The sequence below is a fragment of the Vulpes lagopus genome, chromosome 9 (assembly GCF_018345385.1).
Source record: "Vulpes lagopus strain Blue_001 chromosome 9, ASM1834538v1, whole genome shotgun sequence".
Lineage (NCBI taxonomy): Eukaryota > Metazoa > Chordata > Mammalia > Carnivora > Canidae > Vulpes > Vulpes lagopus.
Window position 1 is genome coordinate 56366486 of NC_054832.1, and position 15011 is coordinate 56381496.

At 35.9% G+C, this 15011-nt stretch overlaps 1 long non-coding RNA gene across 1 annotated transcript in view; it reads right to left on the reverse strand.

The window, feature by feature from the left end:
- Window positions 1-3611: 3611 nt before the first annotated feature.
- The window catches only part of LOC121498934, a 36284-nt gene continuing 24884 nt past the window's right edge, over window positions 3612-15011 (reverse strand). The window contains exons 2-3 of the long non-coding RNA XR_005989952.1: window positions 5797-5954; window positions 3612-3826 (exon numbers count right to left, since the gene is read on the reverse strand). This is a non-coding gene — a long non-coding RNA (uncharacterized LOC121498934). The remainder of the gene's footprint in view (window positions 3827-5796; window positions 5955-15011) is intronic.

A 15011-nucleotide genomic window follows, 5' to 3' on the forward strand; every position in this document is an offset into this window, starting at 1 on the left:
TTTCCTTCTTCCTTGTCCTCCTCTTCTCTCAGGAATTTTCCAGCTGTATGTATCTTCAGGATGTGAGAAGGGTGGAAGAGTTGTCTCATCAACACACACAAGTGCACTGTGAACACCGTGCCCCAGATGTAATTAAAAGACATAGAGGCACTGGCCTGGGTCAGGCCTGCTCCATTTAAAAATAAATAAATAAGGGCAGCCCGGGTGGCTCAGCAGTTTAGCGCCGCCTTTAGCCCAGGGCCTGATCTTAGAGACCCATAATCAAGTCCCATGTCGGGCTTCCTGCATGGAGCCTGCTTCTCCCTCTGCCTGTGTCTCTGCCTCTCTCTCTCTCCCTCTTTCTCTGTGTGTGTGTGTGTCTTTCATGAATAAATGAATAAAAATATTTTTTAAAAAAGATAATTCTCAGTAGCCAGTGCACAGGGCTAGCAGGCCCAGCAACACTAAGCTGGATGAGTCAGCTTAGGTAAGTAATGTACATTAACGCTGATCCCTCCTTATCTAGACATTGATACTGCCATGTAGTTGCAAAAGGGGTAAGCTCTAGAAATCGCCCTGGAACTTAGCAGCTGTATACTATGCACAAGTCACTCAACATGTCTAAGCCTCAGTTTCTTTGTCAGTGAAATTGTGTTCCTCTTTCACATTTCTGTGCCTCCCCACCCCTGTAGTTGTATTTTAACTTCGTCAAACTATATCATGACTTCTTGAAAAATACAATGAGAGCCAATAATGAGGTAGCCAATTGTTCTACCTCTGATGCAGGAGGTACACTAGTTTCTCTTACACTCTCTAGACTGATTAACTTCATGGCAAGAAGCAATTTTAATTTATTTTGCTCTTACCAGCTCCCAGCACCAGCCAGCTCTACGAAGGACCCCAGGAATATTTAGCAAAGGCATTTACTTGACAAATGGAGCCTCATACATTGTAAAACTACTGAGGTGTCCCCACAAAGTAAGAGATACTCTGATCCCTTTTCCACTCTCTCTGAAGTCCTGAGATCTCAGAAAAATTCCATTTGTTGTTTGGGGGAGTATGAAGGACCAAGTTTATGCCTGCAGAAGGCATAGAGCGGAGAAGGTAGGCTCTTCTCATCAGGTGCTGCCTTTTGTAACTTTCCTACACCTTCTGCCATCATGGAGAGAAATGCATTCATCCAGTTGACTTGTCACAGCAGTAAAGTCTGATATGCTCTGAAGGGTATGAATGAACCCGGGGAACGTGTCTGGAGAATGAAAGTATTTGCCTATTGTGAGCTTCATACAATATTATCTAGAGTAAGATCATGTTTGCCTTGGGTCACCTGAGTGGCTCAGCAGTTGAGGTCTGCCTTTGGCTCAGGCCCTGATCCTGAGGTCCTGGGATCGAGTTCCACATCTGGCTTCCTGCAGGGAGCCTGCTTCTCCCTTGGCATATATATCTGCCTCTCTCTCTATCTCTCATGAATAAATAAGTAAAATCTTTAGAAAAAAAAAGAGCATGTTTGCCTAGCTCTCAGGAAATTCAGATGAAAGGGATGGTGCTACTCCAACATCTGAATGAAATACAGGACACCCTCTAGGTTTGTAGACTTAGGATTCCCAGTTTTCAGTATTTATTATCAACATGGCATGTGCTCCATTGATTGATGCTCCTCTGGCTTGCTTCAGCCCCACTAGCTTCATTCTCTTGGCTGGTCTAGTTATATAAATGACCCAGGGCTGGGAACACAAGCTCTTTGTTAAAAGAGGGGTTAGCAAATTAAAGAAAGGTGCTAAAGACAAACCAGCACCTAATATAGGCTTCCTCTCTGATATAATCAGAAGAACTAAAAGATTTAGGGGGAAGCAAAAGAAGACCTGTGGGTGGTCTTGGGTCAAAATCCACAACTTTTATGTTTGCCCAATTCTAGAAATCTTTATACATTTCATTATTCAAGAGAGAATATTCTTGAGCATTGATTTACACACTCAGAAAATGAGTTTCTATGAGATTTGACATGGCGTAATTTGAACAGGAAAATAAAAATATGATTAATGTCTAATTTTCAGGATTCTTCTTCACATCCATGTTATTATGAAGAGCTAATGTTGGTAATACCAAAATCACAAAAAAAAAAAAAATCTAAAACGTGTTAACAACTATCTGAAGGAATCCCTGATCTTCATATTCCCCTGCATCAGAAACCAAATATTGTGTTTAAGGACACAGAATTAATATGCACAAAAATATATTGTGGAATCTTTATTGCACATGTCCAGATTCCCTCTACCATGCAAAACCTGTGGTTACCAGTTATTCTTAAAATTAAATAGGGTAATAAGTAGCATAAATGAGAAGCCAGCAACAATCTGGGGATGTATAATTAACCACTAGAAAAGCATAATGGACATTATTTTCGGTTTGCCTAAGAGTCAGGTTATAGCCAAACATAATTCTTGGTCAGTGATGAAATGCAGGCTGTTGTGACTCTGCTTTTCAGAGGAGGCACTTGGACAAATGGAAAAGGCAATCAAAGATTTGTGAGCCATGCTTAGCCCATTTATTTTTGACAGGGTGTTTTCTGATAGTGTGTGTGCTTGTGCACACATATATATTTGTGCATTTGGTTATCAAGTTACTATCCAAACTATGCAAACAGTGATTTATTTATTTTTCTTTGAAAACAAAATTAAGCAAGTGCTACTAAAAAATTAATAACTGCTGGCCCTTCATCTAACCTTCGGTTCTGGTACGCGTTCTTGTAGTCCTTTCTTAAGAGACTCCGTAAGGAATTATAAATAAAGTTTTATATTAAAAATGACTTTAGAAAATATAGAGTAATTCTACTAAAGCAAACTTCTCAAACCCAAATCATAACCTCGATCGTATTAAATTGCTTAGGAGGTTTCACAGAAAATCGACTTTATTTTTAAAGAGCTAAAAAATTCTAAATCAAAGGATATAAATTGCAGTTTGTTATATCAGATCTTTCAAGACTGCGTTACTTCCAACACACATTTCTAATACATAGGAAGTCAAGAAAAGAGCAGGTTAATTTCCAGTTAAAATATTTACTGAGGAAACGTCTGAGTCATCTATTCTTTTTCTTCTCCCTTTCTCTTCCTTTTGCAATGTTTCCTCATTGACCCTAAAGAGGATTTTAAGCTGAAACGTGCATTTAGTGAGGAGGTATGTTCTTAGTTTTGAAATGTTGATAAGTAGAAGCTCATTTATATCTTTTTCTCTTATTGACAAGTTAATTTACCTTTTATTCTTAACCACCTCCCAGCTCATTTTATATTGTTGCTTTGTGGTTTATAAAAGAAAAACTGTCTCTTGTAACTTTAGAAGTAACTGATATTTATAACATGAAGACATGAAAGGTCTCCATAACTTCTAGTCTTTTATGTTAGGAAGTAGGTTTAGTTTTACCTGAAATAGTTTTATCTGAAAAAGACTCAAAGTGTTTTCTCAATGTTGGGTAAAGACAAAGCCCTTCTAGTGTGTAGCTAACAAGATCTTTTGTACAGAGGCTTTTGCTTACAATCTCGTCTCTTGATATAAATACTTATTTGGCATCAGGATGAGCATTCCACAGCATGGTTTCCCAGTAACCCTCCAACCATGCCACATGTGGGGGCGTGCTTCAAAAAGTCCTTAAACCATTTCTTCTGACCTTGCCTCAGTAGATTAACTTCAGTTAATCAGATTAACTCCAAATCTACATTGGAGGACCTTGATATTTTAAGTATGGCTTAAAAGAAATAAGGACAAGAACTACAAAGGAGTGGTCCAAGAAGCTGAAATGCAGAATCATCTGTGGGTTCAAATTCACCATAAACCCGGAAGGGTGATGATCACTCTAGAAGCAAAAGAGGAAACAAATTCAAGGTAAATTGCGGACATTTTTTTTTTTTAATTTGGTCTTCTCAGATCCCTTGGAAAGGTAAATTGTGGACACATTTTATGTGCAGGATATTTTTCCTATTCTAATTCACGGTGGATATTAACCACTGCATTATACCGTGAGACATTTGCGATAACACTCTTAAACACTGTGTAACTCTTAATCCATACCAAATCATCAGTGAATTTGGGTTGTGGTACTATGTGTGCTAGCTGGGCCTCAGAGAAGGCTCTTCTCCATTCATCTGGGAACAATAAATTCATATACATGCTCAAGATTGTGATCCTCTACAGTGAGTTTTCTGTGGCCCTGTTCTTGACAGGAAGTTTCCTAAGAATTTCCATATGTTCCCATCCTTTAATTATCAATCCTGAACAATTCATTTTGCTTTATTAGGGTTGTAGTTTGGGGGCAGTAGAAAGTCTTAGCTGTAATTCTCCTCGCCATCAAATAAACTTATCATCAGTAGACTTTAAACTACTGTGTTAGAATTTTTGGCTTAAGAGACTCATGCAGATACTTGACCTGCTACAAAATGGAACTGATACTCCTTTCCATCAAGCTTTAACTGGTAGCATTTATTATTGTACTTTTTGATATCACTTTTTGAAAATTCATCTTGCCTGTGTAGAGGACAACTTTTCAGCTTTCAAGGTCCAATTTCTTTCTCTCCTAGTCTCCCACCTTGTCTGCCCTCACTGTAACTGATGACTCTGTCCTCTGCACCACATCTTAGCCATCTATGGAGCAATACTGGGGAACTTTTAACACAAATTACAACTACTGGTTTATTTATTCCCTTCTCCTGTTAGATAATGAGCACATTCAATGCAGTACATTCAGTTCCTAGAACACAGCATCAAATCAACGTCTATAGAATGAATTTATTAATGAAACATGTTTATTTATTAGGCATGATTAATGGAGAGAAACTAAAATATGAAACACACCATTTAAAAAAATCTTTCAAAATTTAGATCATTGTAGAAGTTGATGTGAAATTGACAACTTATACCTTCTAAAAATCACAAAATAAAAATAACTTTAGTCATCATGGTAACAGGTAAAGAAACTGAGATGAAAGTATCCATTGTTTTATTCTATTATTTTAGTTTGTGAACTTATAAGTATTTGAATATATTCTGAATTGTGGGGGTTTTTTCTAATTTTTAGACAAATGTATTAGATTTCAGCTAAGCATTAATAGCAATGACAAACAATAAATCTTTAAATTGGGAAGCATTAAAGATAATCATAACAAAATATTTCCTTGACACTTATGAAAGTAAGTTTTCATGACAGCATTTAAAAAATCCTATAATGTTAGCTCTCATTGTAATGTAAGTTACTTCAGAAAGATGTGCTTTGGTCTGGCAAATGATTGAAAGAGAAAAATAATGAATAAATGATCAGATTTTGCACTGGGGCCTATTTATATGGGAATCAAATAAAAGGCTTCCCAGCACCATTTGGTTCCTTTGTACAAATACCAAGTTACCTAAACACTGGCACAGAGGACAGAAATAACTGTGTATTTACTCTGTAATTATATGATACTCAACCTTATAATTAAAGGAACAACAGTTGCCATGTACACAAAGTAAGTGCACTATAAAATAAAGCAATTACTGAAATAAACTATATAATTAAAAATCTCTTAAGGCAGCAACAAGGCTTGCCCAGCTAATTCTGTAAGCACCAAGATAGTTACTCCATATGCATTATCCTGTAGTTTACAATGAGTAGAAAATATATCTTTTTCAGATCATGTTCTCTGGAAAAGGACACAAACAAGCTAAAACCTTTTAATTTGTTCCCAGATCTGGTACACCCACCTGGTTGAGGAAAAGGCTGAAGTGAGAAGAGCATTTTGAACACTAATGCCCAAATCTATTTTTGACAGTAATTGATGATTCAAAGCATACCTGTCCGTTGACTTTAGGAGAAACAGCATCTTTTTTCAAAGGCTCATCCCAATAAGTCCTGTTATTTCTCCAGAGAAACTACAAAGATAGTTGGGGAGATATTCCCTTTTAGAGACCAACAGATGCTTGACTCTGTCAATCCTCCATTCCAAATAGGTCTGTATGAAAGAATTGAATAAAGACCAAGGACAATCTTATACACCAACTTTCACAATGGTTTTCCCAGCAACAGTTTATGTTTCTACCCTTATTTTTATTTACCTTTTTATAATTACTTTTAATTACACCCTCTTTTGGGGAGAATAAGATTTTATAAGGCCTTCCTGATTTCATATCACAGATAATGCCAAGGGGCCATCAAGAATGATTCCCAAGGGACGCCTAGATGGCTCAGCGGTTGAGCACCTGCCTTCAGCCCAGGCGTGATCCTGGAGTCCCAGGATCGAGTCCCACATCAGACTCCTCACATGGAGCCTGCTTCTCCCTCTGCCTATATCTCAGCCTCTCTCTGTCTCTCTCTCTCTCTCTCTCTCTCTCCGTCTTTCATGAATAAACCCAAAAAATCTTAAAAAAAAAAAGAAAGAATGATTCCCAAGTTTCTGATCTTTGCAACTGAATGGATGGAAGAGCCATTCACTGATAAAAACTACTGGAAGATGAGAAGCTCAATTTTGGACATATTGGATTTGGATTTGAGATTATTTTGGAATTTATGGGTAATACTTCAATTATGCAAGTGAGTATACATGCATGAACTCTGAAAAGACATCAAGAGCTCTACAGAGGGCAATTGAAGTCCTGGGGATGCATAAGCTTATCCAACGAAAGAGCACATCGTAATAAAAGGTTGAGCAACACTAACAGGGAAAGGCATGGTAGAACAAGATGAGGTAACAGTGGAAACTCAAGGGGTACCTGGGTGGCTCAGTTGGTTAAGCAACAGACTCTTGATTTTGGCTAAGGTGGTGACCTCAGGGTCGTGAGGTCGAGTTCCAGGTAGGACTCCATGCTCAGTGCAGAGTACGCTTGGGATTCCCCATCTTCCTCAGACCCTCCCCGTGCCTTGCTCTCTCTTTCTCTAAAATAAATAAATCAAATCTTAAACAAACAAACAGGGGCTCCTTGGTGGCTCAGTTAGTTAAGTGTCTGCCTTCAGCTCAGGTCCTGGGATGGAGCCCCATGGTGGGCTATCGGCTTAGCCCACCCCTTTCCCCCTACTCATGCTTGTGCATCCTCTCTCTCTCTGAAATAAACAAATAAAATCATAAACACAAAAAACAAAACCAAAAAAATGGAAGAGAAAAGACCAGTCTTGTAGGAAGAAACAGGAGAAAATTTTGTCAAAATGCCAAGGAAAGACCACTTTTCTAATAGGCAAGAATAGTCAAGACTGTTAAATGCCACAGAGGCATGAAGGGATAAGAGATTGAAAATACCCTTTGGATTGAATATCATAGAAGGCATTGATGGCTATCAATGGTGACTTCCAGAGTCACCAATGATATTGGAGTTTTATAATATTTATGTGAATCTGAGGTCTTTTTTTTAAAAAGTCAAAAAAATGACTACAGAACAAAACAACTTTATTGATAGCTATCCATTTAGTAATAGATCACTAATAAAATAGGTAATACAGATACTATTACTTCTGTAATGCTTTCAAAGGACTTATTTAACAGCACATATTTGAAAAAAAAGGAGTACATATGTATTCATGACTGTGACACATTGTCTTTGAATCACAACTTTTAGATCTACTTTAATTCTTTTAATGGACTTTCTTTTTTTACAAATAAGCAGAAATCATTAGTTTCTTTAAAAATTAGTATATTTACCTATTTTCCATTCTGACTCCATGTGGAAAGGCAGATGAATCAAAATATAAATGAATGCTTCTTTCCTCTGAAATTTTTGAAACCCTGTCCTTTTTGTACCATTCTGATTGTTGTTATTTTCCTGTTTTAACTAGTAGATTCCTGTTTCCTTTTCTGATATCCAATAGGTATGTAATAGCAGCTCTTTCTCTTTTTCTAGGATTCTATTCCAGTAAGAGTTGTTGGGAACGGAGTGTGTGTGCTATATTCTTCCCATCAGAAGAGATGTTACTTAATTCCTGGCATCTTGTTCCACCAGTTATGATTCCTCCATGCAAGGAGGAGAAAGGCAATTAATGAGTTAGGGAGAAGAAATCCTCCCAGTTTCCTTCCCACAGGTATCCCCCTCAGGTTGTCAAGGGACCACCAGGAAACAGACGTACTGCTTTGCTACTCCATGTTGCTAATTTTACAGAGGCACCTGGGCAGGCCTGTGTTTGTCTAGCACCAATTGCATTTAGGTGTCTAGATTTGTCTAACTTGGGGAAGAATTATTAGAAAGTACTGCTCACACTAGGCCTATACTTTTCCCAATATCACCGTTATAAAGGTGGCCTATGTTCAAGTCTCTTAAGCCATCTTTCAGCAGTTTCCACCTTTAGGCAGGGAAAAAAAGCATTATTCACTGTGTCCTCTAAAAATGCCAGCAAGTATAAACTCGAAGTGGAATCTGAAGTCCTCGCTGAGATGCCAAACTCCTCCTTCCAACTATGCTTCAGCAAGTCATTAAATAAATATTAAATCTTTTTTAACTTGCCAAATTTTAGGTTGTTAAAAAAAAAGATCTTAGGGGTACCTTCGTGGCTCAGTCTGCCTTCAGCTCAGGTCATGATCCTGGGATCTTGGGATTGAGCCCTAAGTCAGCCTTCCTGCTTGATGGGGAGTCTGCTTCTCCTTCTACTTCTGCCCCTACTCTCTCTCTCTCTCTCTTCAATAAATAAATAATCTTTTTTTAAAAGCCTTATTCTCGATATGTATCTTGGGAAATTTTTCACTACATATTTTTAAAGCAGATGCTTTTTCTTTGACTACAACATTTCAAATACAATAAAACATAAAGAATATAGTTATAACCTTGGGTTTCAAAAAAGCTAATAACTTAGACTTTAAATGTTCTTTTGAGTTTTGTGGCTTACTCTTATTTGTAAACACAACTAAAGCCGTGCTGAGAGTGACTGAAATTATCATTAGCAGAAATGAATGAGAGAAGGGGGAAGAAGGAGATGCCAGTTTCAAGTACTTGGTCCTCATCCACCATATATCACTCTCTCAGCCTCAGAGCCCACAAGTCCAGCTCAGCCCAGTGGATGGCCCTTAATGGGTTGGCCTGCCCAAGGAAAGCATTCTATTCTGGTTCCCATTCTCTGCCTTCTCTCTCCATCCAACCTCAGTGACATTTTTGAGCTCCAGAAAATGCTATCTCTATCTAATGGGATAGAAATATATTGGTAATGCTACCAGTAAAAGTAGCATTAGCTAGACAAAAAAGAAGAAGGATAGGGCAAAAAGAATAAAAATTAGGTTATTTTATTAAGGAATACAAATCATTTCTTCTCACATATAAAAATATAATGTGACTGAAAAGAGATATATTATTAAAAATTATTTTATTTTATTTATTTTTAATCTTTTAAAAAATATTTTATTTATTTATTCATAAGAGACACAGAGAGAGAGAGTCAGAGACATAGGCAGAGGGAGAAGCAGGCTCCATGCAGGGAGCCTGATGTGGGACTCAATTCCAGGACTCTGGGATCATGCCCTGAGCCAAAGGCATACACTCAACTGCTGAGTCACCCAGGTGTCCCTAAAGAATAATTTTAAAATAAAGAATTATAAAGGATTAAAAAATATCAGATTCAAAAAAATATCAAACTCAATTCTGACTGACTAATTAAGGAGAGAGTATTGGGAGATATAGTTTTAAAACAAATATTAGGGCACGTGGGTGACTCAGTCAGGTAAGCATTCAACTCTTGGTTTCTGCTCAGGTCATGATCTCAGGGTCATGAGACTAAGCACCTCCCTAACCCGGTACCCCCACCCTTCTCACCCTCCACCCCCCCACCCCCTATCCCCACCAGCTGCCTGTGAGGCTCTCTGCTGTGCAGGGAGAGCTTGAGATTCTTTCCCTTTGCCCCTCCCCCCATATGCTCTCTCTCTCTCTCTCTCTCTCTCTCAAATAAATAAATCTTTAAAAAAATAAAATAAAACACAAATGTTTGCAGACTCTATATTCAGGAAGCTAGATCCCATTTCTTACAATTCTTGACCACCTATACTAAAGTGGATTTTCTTACATATAATACATTACATATATTATATATACAAGTACTTATTTTTTAGGGAAAGATAAAGCATGGGATTAAAAAATATTTAAAAAATAATTACAGTTACTACAAGCATATTCTTTCCTTTGAATTTGTGTGTAAAATATTTCTTAAGTTTCAGTAAATGACCTATTATGTTTTAGCTTTATAGAAAAAGTTAAAGATCTCATTTGAAATAAAATGGTACAAGTGTGTTTGTTAAATATCTAGTTCACACTGGCCCTAGTTCTAGGTGGGTTACAGAGGTGATTACTATACAGTCTCTGTCCTCAGGAAACTTGCATTTTATAGGAAGTAGTTTACATATGTACACACACATACAGGCACACACAAATAATAGGAAGAAAAAGGAGTCAGTTTTACAAATGGTTGCAAGATTTAGGATAGTAGAATGTGACTTTTCACTGTGGAAATCAGAAAAGAAATATCTCAAAGGAGGAAAAATCTCCTTTTTCCAAATGGCACAGACAGATCAAGTCAGATGGAAAAGAAAATTATCCAAGGAATTTGTCAAGAAGACATTGGTGAGCAAAGCTGGATCAAATGCACCGATGTCTCTGGGAGTGTCAGAGATAAACTAGGCCAAAATAGGCCAAAATGTTAACATCTATAAAAGGTGGGGAAAAAGCTATAGACACTGACTAGGGAAAGAGGATGCAAGTGTAAAGGTAGGCAAAGGAAACCAGATTTACTTGGTGGAGAATGGGTTATCATAGGAAGCTGATGCAAAAAATGATCTCCATTTTTATATGTCTTTTTAAAATTTTTTCAGCTTTATTGGGATATAACTGGCACAAAACATTGTTTAAGTTTAAGCTGTATAATGTAATGATTTGATATACATATATATTTGTGAAGCAATTACCACAATAAAGTTAATTAACACATCCTTCATCTTACAAAGTTACCATTTTATTGTGTTATTCTTATTGTGAGTATATTGAATATTTACTTTCTTTGCAACTTTTAGATATACAATACTTTCTTGTTAACTATAGTCACTATCTGTTACATCTTTTTCCAGTTTCTTGTATAATCCTAGATTTTATTTAAGACCTTTTTTTCTTGATGTAGGCCTTTATCATTGAAAAGATGGTCTTAGCTCTATTGTCCTGCCTTTGATTCTTTATCAAATGGGGTGACTATATTCTGTGGGTCTATTTCTGGACTCTCTATCCTATTTCATTGATCTATTTGTTTATTCTATCACAGGACTGACTATTCTGTCTTGATTATTGTTGATTTATAGTAAGTCTTGATGTTGTGTAGTGTCCATCCTCCAACTTTTGTCTACTTCAAAATTGTGTTGACTGTTTTGGGTTTTTCCCTCTCCATATAAACTTGAGAATAATTTTGTTGATATCAAACTAAGACGCTAAGATTTTGATTACGATTACACTGAATTTATAGAACAAATTGGGAAGAAGTCGTATCTTGACAATATCGAGTATTTCTATTCATGCACATGGAATATCTCACTATTTATTTAGTTCTTTGATTTTATTTATCAAAGTTTTGTTGTTTTCCTCATATAAATCTTGTACATATTTTGTTAAATTATTTTGTTACATTTTACCTAAATGTTTCATTTTGGGTGTTATAATATTTATAAGAATATTGTGTTTCTTTTTTTTTTGTGTGTGGAGAATATTGTGTTTCTAATTTCAAATTTCACTTGTTTGTTGCTGGCATAGAGGAAAGTGATTGGCTTTTGTGTATTAACCCTGTATCTTGCTACTTTGCTCTATTCATTTATTAGTTCTAAGAGTTACTTGTTAATTATTTCAGGTCTTCTACATAGATGATAATGTCATCTGTAAACAGTTTTACTTCCTTCTTCCCACTCTATATACGCTTTATTTTCTTTTCTTGTCTTAATGCATTAGCTAAGACTTTCAGTATGATGTTGAAAAGGAGTGGTGAGAGGGGACATCCTCTCCTTGTTCCTGATCTTACTGGGAAAACTAGTTTCTCACTATTAAGTCTGACATTCTATGTAGGCTTTTCTGTAAGCTTTATCAATTTGAGGAAGAGCCCCGCTAGTCCTAATTTACTGAGAATTCCTATTATAAACTGATATTAGATTTTGTCAAATATTTTTCTGCATCAAATGATATGATAATGTTACTATAATTATTTTTTTTTAGCTGGTTGATATGATAAGTTACATTAATTGATTTTCAAATGTTCAGCCGGGCTTGCATACCTGGTTAAGTCCTATTTGGTTGTGGTGTATAATTCTTCTGCATTGTGGAACTTGATTTTCTAATATTTCATTAAGGATTTTTGCATCTGTGTTCCTGAGAGATATTGGTCTAGAGTTTTCTTATAAAGTTTGGTTTTGGTATTAGGGCAATGCTGACAGAAGGAGTGAGGGTCTTCCCTCTGCTTTTAACCTTGAAAGTGATTGTAGAGAATTGTTATTTTTTTCCCTTAATTTTTTGGTGGAACTTATCAGTAAATCCGCTTGGGCTTGATGATTTCTGCTTTGGAAGTTTATTAATTATTGATTCAATTTCTTTAATAGATATAAGGTCATTGAGACTATTCTTGTGTGAATTTTGGCAAATTGTGTTTTTCAAGGAATTGGTCCACTACATTTAGTTTATTAAATTTGTGGACCTAGAGCTTTTTATAATATTCCTTTATTATCCTTTTAATGTTCACGTGATCTTTAGTGACGTCCTCCCTTTATTTTCTTATGTTAGTAATTTTTTTTTCTCTTTTTCTTAGTTAACCTGATTAGAGGCTTATTGATTTTATGGATGTTCCAACAAACAGCTTTTTGTTTTGTTGCTCTTCTCTATCGATTTCTTGTTTTTTATTTCATTGGTCTCTACCCTAATTATTATTTTTTTCTGCTTACTTTTGATTTAATTTGCTCTCTTTTTCTAATTTCTTAAGGTGAAAACTTGCTGATTTTAGGTTTCTTTCTTTTTTCTTTCTTTCTTTCTTTCTTTCTTTCTTTCTTTCTTTCTTTCTTTCTTTCTTTCTTTCTTTCTTTCTCTTTTTTCTTTCTTTCTTCTTTTTCTTTCTTTCTTTCTTCTTTCTTTCAGAGAGTTTGAGTGTGGGGGAGAACAGGGAGAGAACTTCTGAAATGTACTGACTACTGGACCTGTCCTAGTGGACCTGTCCATTTCTGAAAGAAGGGTGTTAAAGTTTCAACTATAAAAATGGATCTAGGGGATCCCTGGGTGGCTCAGCGGTTTAGCACCTGCCTTCAGCTCAGGGCCTGATCCTCGAGTCCCTGGGGATCGAGTCCCGAGTCGGGCTCCCTGCATGGAGCCTGCTTCTCCCTCTGCCTGTGTCTCTGCCTCTCTCTGTGTATCTCTCTTGAATAAATAAATAAAATCTTTAAAAAAAATACGAAGAAAAATGGATCTATATATTTCTCCTTGCAGTTTTGTTATACACAGTTTGACTCTTTGTTGTTAGGATATCAATTTTTTTGAAAATAAATTATCTATATTCCTTGCAAGACTGAACAGTCCTGAGGATTCTTTTTCATTATTACATGTTCAGTTCCTGGGATTGTAAGTTAGCACAAAGTATATACTCAATAAACAGTTTTCAAATGAATTAATAAAAATGTTTTCTATCTAGTAATTATACTTGCAGAAATGAGTTGCCATGGAGAATAAAAAAAAGATTTGCAACACTCCCACCTGCATATTATCTTCAGTCAGTATTGATCACATTTTGGAGTGGCATGTAATTTAGGCTTCCTTTAGGTGGGAAGTAGGAGCTAGCATCCAAATATTAGTACTTAAAATTGAGTGCTTACTGTTTTTCTGGTTAGACTATTTTATCTTCATTGTCATACTTTTAACAGTCATATAAAATATGGAATATTGTCACCCTTATTTAATAGATGAGTAACAGAAGCTTAGAAAGGTTAAACAATGTTTCCAAGGTTAACAGTTATTAAGCAAAGATCTTGGATATTGAACCAGATGTTCAATTCCCAAAGCACTGCTCTAGACAACTAAAAACAAAGGTATCAGAAATTAGATCTGTTCTAGTAACTTCATGTTTGCTTTAGGAGATTGGTCGACATGTATGAGTAACCCAGTTAGTTAATAAGCAAAAAAATGTCCTCATTCTTGGGCAGCTACGGCCTCTTTAACAATGAAAAAAAATACTAGGATAAATCCTTTTGTGACAGGAGAATGGTTCTCTGACTTAGCTGTTCCATAAGTTTGGATTTCTAGTACATTGGGTAATCTTAAAGTGGGACTCTTGGGCACTTGAGTTGGAATTACCTGGATTATCTAGGCAAAATGTGTTTTGAGCTCTCAGGGACTTAATTACAGGAGCAATTGTACAACTCTCCACTTCAGTTTGGCCCTTTAGATACAGCAACCGAGTAATTGAGATGGTTTTGTAAAATTGTGGTTTCTCAGTTTTATTGTTACTTCCTATAAATTGAAGCCCCACTATCATCATCCTTTATTTTCTAACATGATAATGTTGATAAGGGTTATGGCTAGTGTCCAAGTGTGGCTTTAAACACAAGTGAACACCTAATAGCTTTTTCATCTCTATAAACACAGAAGGAGAAATAATTTATTAATGAAATCAAAGTTAATAAAAATACTTTATTATAATAGAGAAATCTATTGCAAAAAATATCAATAAATATAAGACATATATTCAGATTGTGTAATCCTGAGATAATATTTATCATTTTTAGAAGCATTGAAATATCCAGTCACATGTATGTATGTATGTATGTATATATTTGTACATTCAAATATATGTCATTCTTAAAGTTTTCCTGCAGAAACTTTATAATGGCCATTAAGCAGTGTAGCAGAACAAAATGCATCAGGAAAAATAAATTAAATATACTGGATATGTAAGTAATCAAGAAAAAGTTTTTAAAAATTGGAAATGACCCAACAACAACAAGAAAGTTAGAGCTTGAATAAAATTGTCAATATGTTTAGCCTTTTTGCTTTTAATCATGACTTGTGCAGTTCTCCTCAAGCTCCTTCTCTGATATCATATA